The sequence below is a fragment of the Oncorhynchus nerka genome, linkage group LG19 (genome assembly GCF_034236695.1).
Source record: "Oncorhynchus nerka isolate Pitt River linkage group LG19, Oner_Uvic_2.0, whole genome shotgun sequence".
NCBI classification, from domain to species: domain Eukaryota; kingdom Metazoa; phylum Chordata; class Actinopteri; order Salmoniformes; family Salmonidae; genus Oncorhynchus; species Oncorhynchus nerka.
This window is the reverse complement of record NC_088414.1, coordinates 12931039-12937836: the sequence shown is the minus strand read 5'-3', so window position 1 is coordinate 12937836 and position 6798 is coordinate 12931039.

Here is a 6798-nt window from a genome sequence, read left to right as displayed (position 1 = left end):
CAGACGGGCCTGGACATATACTGGCTTAAGCAGGGGGACACGTCTGGCACTGCAGGATTTGAGTCCCTGGTGGCGTAGTGTGTTACTGATGGTAGGGAGATTATCAGTGGTCTTGTATGTCTTCCATTTCCTAATAATTGCTCCCACAGTTGATTTCTTCAAACCAAGCTGCTTACCTATTGCAGATTCAGTCTTCCCAGCCTGGTGCAGGTCTACAATTTTGTTTCTGGTGTCCTTTGACAGCTCTTTGGAGTGTGACTGTTTTAGGTTGTGGACAGGTGTCATTTATACTGATAACAAGTTCCAACTGGTGCTATTAATACAGGTAACGAGTGGAGGACAGAGGAGCCTCTTAAAGAAGAAGTTACAGGTCTGTGAGAGCCAGAAATCTTGCTTGTTTGTAGGTGACCAAATACCGATTTTCCACCATAATTTTCAAATAAATTCATTAAAATCCTACAATGTGAATTTCTGGATTTATTTTTCTAATTTTGTCTGTCATAGTTGAAGTGTACCTATGATGAAAATTACAGGACTCTCTCATCTTTTTAAGTGGGAGAACTTGCACAATTGGTGGCTGACTAAATACTTTTTTGCCCCACTGTACGGGTAGTGTATGCCCATGGGCGACTTGTCTTGGTTCCCCCTTTTCCCACCAGCAGACAAACAAACACCATAACCAAAAACAATACTCACAGGCGAGGACAAAGTGATATGGAGGTGCTCAAACAAAAGATAGCTCAATACATAAAGAGCGATAGAGAGACATAGTAGGAGAGGGTGAAACACAGAGCGATCTACACACATATGGCATTTACAGAGAGATTGAGCTACAGAGCAAACAACTGACAGGGTTTTTAAACCAAGGGAAAGGAACTGTGATTGGGTAGGAAACAGGAGGAAGTGTGTCTTCTGATTGATGATTAATCGGTGACTGATTTGGGAGTGATGATTTTTACCTGTGAGGGGAGAAGGAGAGAAAAGAACACAGGATACATACACACACACCCACAGGATACCTGTATCCGTAATACTCCCACCCTTAAAAGAGCAACCCTGGGGATTGCGACCACAGTATTACAAAACATCAACATCATCATTTTTCTTTTAAACACGAGATAAAGCATCTGCCAATACATTATCTGAACCCTTTTTGTGGCGGATCTCCAAATTATAATTCAGTACAATAAGCGCCCAACGCATAAGGCGCTGGCTCTGGTTGTACATCCGGTGGAGAAACACTAAGGGGTTGTGGTCAGTATATACAATCACTGGTAGGGCACTGGAACCAATATATACCTCAAAGTATTGCAGAGCCAACAACAAAGCAAGAGCTTCTTGTTCTATTGTGGCATAGTTTGTTTGACATTTATTACATTTATGTGAAAAATAACAAACGGGATGATGTTCAGGGTTAGAGAAGCAGCTGCCAAACGTTCACATACTACTCGTAGAGAATCAATATGATCTGACCACTCAGACTAATAAATCACTAGGTCATCAAGGTATGCACTACAATTGGGAACACCAGCTAATACGGAGTTAACCAGTCGTTGGAAAGTGGCTGGTGCATTTCGCATCCCAAAAGCCATGACTGGGTACTGTAGGAAGTTGTCTGTGGTCACAAAGGCAGAAATCTCAGAAGCACGTGAAGTTAACGGAACCTGCCAGTAACCTTTTAAGAGGTCCAACTTAGTTACATACTTAGCAGCACCAATAGTGTCGATACAGTCGTCCAGTCTGGGTAACGGGTATGAATCTGGCATTGTAACAGAATTTACCTTTCGATAATCCGTACCTAGGGGTATGATTCTCGCTTCGGGTGCGAGAGGTCCCGGTTTCAAATCCCGGACGAGCCCCCACTTATGTTACGAATCCCTTTTGAAGCACAACCACCAGGAGATTTGGTTGAAAGGTTACAGGCAGTCTACTAACAACGCAAATGCTGACAACTCGTACAAAGGGTCCGACCTTTAAGTTTCTGCCTCAGACACCAACACCAAACGCCAGTGGGGATGGGGGGAATACTAGCCCAGAACCATGATGAGCCTCGTACCCCCAACCCCCATGCTCATCATGGTTCTGGGCTAGTATTCCCCCATCCCCACTGGCGGTTGGGACCTCTCGCACCCGAAGCGAGAATCATACCCCTAGGTACGCATTTTGTGGTCATATTCCCCACAAAGTGGAGTGATTGTTCGCAACGGTGTGATATGTCATTTGTATTCATGGTGAAAACAGATTGACTTATTTGAGTTTGAGTGGAATTGGCTATTGCGATGTTGTTTACCTTGTGCGTTGTAACAATTGTATCTGAGTCTATAGTCAAAGCCCACCGTGGGCTTGATTCTTGATCGAGCGTCCCTGTATCGCTTACACTCTCGCTAGTGGTGCTAATTGTGGCGGACCTGTTGTCTGGCAATTCCGCGCATAGTGTTGCCACTTTTGTACTTCTCTTAGTAGAGCTTCTAGAGAGCATCGGTGTACGTTTTGATCATTATTGAACCCTTTGTTACCCTTCTTAGCCTTGTGCCCTGACACTTTGTGTGGGTTAGGAGCAGGAACATAGCGACCAGGTTGATTGTAGCAGTAGTCGTTTCTCCGGCGACGTACTTTATGGTTATTTTTTACCGCGGTGGTTATTGGTATCATGGTGTCATGGTAGATACCGTTGTTGTACATCATCTCTCAATGCTCCTATCCCTGATAACTCACCCTGTAACTGGAGTGAGTGCTCATGTTCAATATTCAAAACAGATGTCAGGACTCTTAGCGCTGCTCACTTTTGATGCCTCAAAGAGTTCTGATATTAGCAAACCAACGTGGGCTATAGGGCCCAAGGCGCGGGAATTCGCTGTAAACAAAAATGGCTGCTCTCCCTTTGTTAGCTTAACTTCTAATGCAAAGCTAGCCATTCTTGTACAATAATGTTTTTTAAGCACAAAACGGTCATTGGCGATTCTTCACCACAAAGGGTAATTTAACCCTGAAAGCTGAACTCACTAAGGGTTCCAGCAAAGGCGGGACTTCCGTTGCGCAAGGCGGGGATTTCTGCTGGAGACAAAGGAACATGCCTGTTTGGATTTGGAGAGGGATGTTCTCTCTCCTTAATTTACAAGAGGAAGTGATGTGTCAACCCCCCACCAGCTCACCCCTCTGTGGGTGAGAGAGGTCTGGTTACTGTCTTCCATTGCCAAGCTGATCTGACCCATTCGGATCCTCACAGGACAGTCATAACATTCTTATTGGTGTCCTTTAGTAGTGGTTTCTTTGCAGCGATTAGACCATGAAGGCCTGATTCACGCAGTCTCCTCTGAACAGTTGATGTTGACATGTGTCTGAAGCGTTTACTTGTGCTGCAATCTGAGGTGCAGTTAACTCTAATGATCTTGTCCTCTTGCAGCAAAGGTAACTCCGGGTCTTCCTCTCCTGTGGCAGTCCTCATGAGAGTCAGTTTCATCATAGTGCATGATGGTTTTTGAAACTGCACTTGAAGAAACTTTCACATTTCTTAAGTGCTCCATATTTACTGACCTTCATGTCTTATAGTAATGATGGGCTGTCATTTCTCTTTGCTTATGTGAGCTGTTCTTGCCATAATATGGACTTGGTCTTTTACCAAATAGGGCTATATTTTGTATACCACCCCTACTTTGTCACAGCACAACTGATTGGCTCAAACGAATTAAGAAGGAATGAAATTCTGCAACTGAATTTTTAAACAAGACACGTGTTAATTGAAATGCATTCCAGGTGATTACCTCATGAAGCTAGTTGAGAGAATGCCAAGAGTGTGCAAAGCTGTCATCATGGCAAAGGGTGGCTACTTTGAAGAATCTCAAGTAGAAAATGTATTTTGATTTGTTTAACTGTCTTGTGATTACAACATGATTCCAAATGTGTTATTTCATAGTTTTGATGTCTTCACTATTATTCTACAATGTAGAAAATAGTAAGAAATCCAGAAAAAACCATTGAATGATTAGGTGTTCAAATGTTTTGACCGGTAGTGTATATATATAAATAAAAGAAATGTCCCTTTTTCAGGACACTGCCTTTCAAAGATAATTAGTAAATATCCGAATAACTTCACAGATCTTTCTTGTAAAGGGTTTAAACACTGTTTCCCATGCTTGTTCAATGAACCATAAACAATTAATGAACACGCACCTGTGAAACGGTCGTTAAGACACTAACAGCTTACAGACGGTAGGCAATTAAGGTCACAGTTATAAAAACTTAGGACACTAAAGAGGATTTTCTACTTACTCTGAAAAACACCAAAAGAAAGATGCCCAGGATCCCTGCTCATCTGCGTGAATGTGCCTTAGGCATGCTGCAAGGAGGCATGAGGACTGCAGATGTGGCCAGGGCAATAAATTGCAATGTCCGTACTGTGAGACGCCTAAGACTGCGCTACAGGGAGACAGGATCGTCCTCGCAGTGGCAGACCACGTGTAACAACACCTGCACAGGATCAGTACATCCGAACATCATACCTGCGGGACAGGTACAGGATGGCAACAACAACTGCCCGAGTTACACCAGGAACGCACAATCCCTCCATCAGTGCTCAAACTGTCCGCAATAGGCTGAGAGAGGCTGGACTGAGGGCTTGTAGGCCTGTTGTAAGGCAGGTCCTCACCAGACATCACTGGTAACAACGTCGCCTATGGGCACAAACCCACCGTCGCTGGACCAGGCAGGACTGGCAAAAAGTGCTCTTCACTGACGAGTTGCGGTTTTGTCTCACCAGGGGTGATTGTCAGATTTGCGTTTCTCGTCGAAGGAATGAGCGTTACACCGAGGCCTGTACTCTGGAGCGGGATCGATTTGAAGGTGGAGGGTCCATCATGGTCTGGGGCGGTGTGTCACAGCATCACCGGACTGAGCTTGTTGTCATTGCTTGTTGTCATTGCGGGCAATCTCAATGCTGTGCTTTACAGGGAAGACATCCTCCTCCCTCATGACCCTCCAGCATGACGATGCCACCAGCCATGCTGCTTGTTCTGTGCGTGATTTCCTGCAAGACAGGAATGTCAGTGTTCTGCCATGGCCAGCGAAGAGCCCGGACCTCAATCCCATTGAGCACGTCTGGGACCTGTTGCATCGGAGGGTGAGGGCTAGGGCCATTCCCCCCAGAAATGTCTGGGATCTTGCAGGTGTCTTGGTGGAAGAGTGGGGTAAAATCTCGTAGCAAGAACTGGCGAATCTGGTGCAGTCCATGAGGAGGAGATGCACTGCAGTACTTAATGCAGCTGGTGGCCACACCAGATACTGACTGTTACTTTTGTCCCTTTGTTCAAGGACACATTATTCCATTTCTGTTAGTCTGTGGAACTCCACATGACTGTGGAACTTTTTCAGTTTGTCTCAGTTGTTGAATCTTGTTATGTTCATACAAATATTTACACATGTTAAGTTTGCTGAAAAAAACGTAGTTGACAGTGAAAAGACGTTTCTTTTTTTGCCGAGTTTATAAGTTCAGGAAATGTTTATGTTGTTTTTTTACAAATATTTTACCCCTTATTTTTTGAGGCACAAAATTATCTCCATACTTCTTTTTGTTTGTATGGATTACATTCAGATGAATCGCTTGACACTTGTGGGGGTTGTAGAGCAAAACAGAGAACACCATCATGCTCGCTAGAGTCTCCCTATTCCAGAGTGGTCATATAATAATAATAATAATGACAATAATAACAATTTGTAGGCCAAACCATTCGGACACTACAGACTTTTTCGTGAGTAGACCTAAAAAGGCCACCATAGTCGGAAGCTGTGGATTGAAACACAGTCCATGCAAAACATCTGATATCTCTATCTTACTGGATTATGATGGGGATGTCTTTATTATGTTACTTAAATTGACGTACCAGTGCGTCACTGGACAATTAAGGAATAAAATATGCCAAATAACATTACTATATGCTTTTAAACTATTTCATTCTTAAATGTATTTCAAAATACTTATATTTTTAAATATTTCTGAAAATCTCCATTTTGATTTACACTGGAAGTATGATAGATAATGACAATCTTAAATCTTCAATGTGGCTGTTGGAGACAATTGTACTAACTATACTGAACAGAAATATAAATGAAACATGCAACCATTTCAATGATGTTACTGAGTTATAGTTCATATAAGGAAATCAGTCAATTGAAATAAATTCATTAGGCCCTAATCTATGCTTTTCACATGACTGGGCAGGGGCACAGCCAATAATAATTAGTTTTTAGGTGAAGAAGCTGGATGTGGAGGTCGTGGGTTGGCGTGGTTACACGTGGTCTGCGGTTGTGAGGTCGGTTGGACGTACTGCCAAATTCTCTAAAATGACATTGGAGGGGGCTTACTGTAGAGAATTTTACATTGAATTACCTTATCTCAATTGACAACAGCTCTGGTGGACATCCCTGCAGTCAGCATGCCAATTGCACAATCCATCAAAACTTGAGACTTCTATGCCATTGTGTGTGACAAAACTGCATATTTTAGAGTTGTCTTTTATTGTCCACGGCACAAGGTGCACCTGTGTAATGAACATGCTGTTTAATCAGCTTCTTGATATGCCACACCTGTCAGGTGGATGGATTATCTTGGTAAAGGTGAAATGCTCACTAACAGGGATGTAAACAAATGTGTGCGCACAATTTGAGAGAAATAAGCTTTTTATGCATATGAACAATTTCTGGGATCTTTTATTTCAGCTCATAAAGCATAGGACCAACACTTTACATGTTGCATTTACATTTTTGTTCAGTATATGTTGACACCAAATGTCATGCATTTTCACC